Below are 804 nucleotides of genomic sequence, written 5' to 3'. Positions count from 1 at the left end.
CCGCTCCTTCTCTCACGAATTCGCTTTCGCCAGCCGGAGCGATTTTTTAAAACGCTGGCAACCCTCACTTTGAACCAGATTTTTAAAGGCAACCCTATTCTGTCGTGAAGAGTAAACATTAAGCTACGATCTAGTGCAAAAATTATTGAACCACGCGATGGATGCAATTAATGAACAAAACTCACCCTCTTTACTCTGCCTGCTAGAATTGTAACCACTTTAAAGGTGATACCCTACCATTTTCATAATCTACAGATCCTTCCCTTTCCCTTTTATAAACATATGGGTCATTTTTTCAAAATTTTTTATCAAAACCGTCGTAATTAATGACCTTTTTTTTTTTTTCAGGAATCCTTGCGGTTTAGTGTTGCCCTCGACACGAACTTCGATTTTTTTTACGTTTCATCTGCATACGCGATAGGTGCACAAACTCGCGGTGAAATCTTGTACTATTATCCATATTGATTTATATAATACTTACTTTGTGATTATTCACAATGATATTAATAAGCTTTGTACAAGTAATAATAATGACAGTAATGACAATTATAGCTTCAACCATAATATCCATATTACCCCAAGTATCGTATACTAGAACCACCTAAAAATCAACAATGACGTAGCAACATTAAAGTACAAGTGACAAATATATTTTTTAATATAAGGAGTGAATTAAATTCACTTAAAAAATTTATACTACTACATGTACTTGAAATTAATACGACGTTAAACAATAATATAAAACGCTCGGTTATTTGACAAACCAACACAACAAATTAACGACCAAAAACGAGCAAAAAATTG

Source organism: Trachymyrmex cornetzi, unplaced genomic scaffold (assembly GCF_001594075.2).
Source record: "Trachymyrmex cornetzi isolate Tcor2-1 unplaced genomic scaffold, Tcor1.1 scaffold151, whole genome shotgun sequence".
Classification (NCBI taxonomy): Eukaryota; Metazoa; Arthropoda; class Insecta; order Hymenoptera; family Formicidae; genus Trachymyrmex; species Trachymyrmex cornetzi.
Note: the sequence above shows the minus strand (reverse complement) of the source record.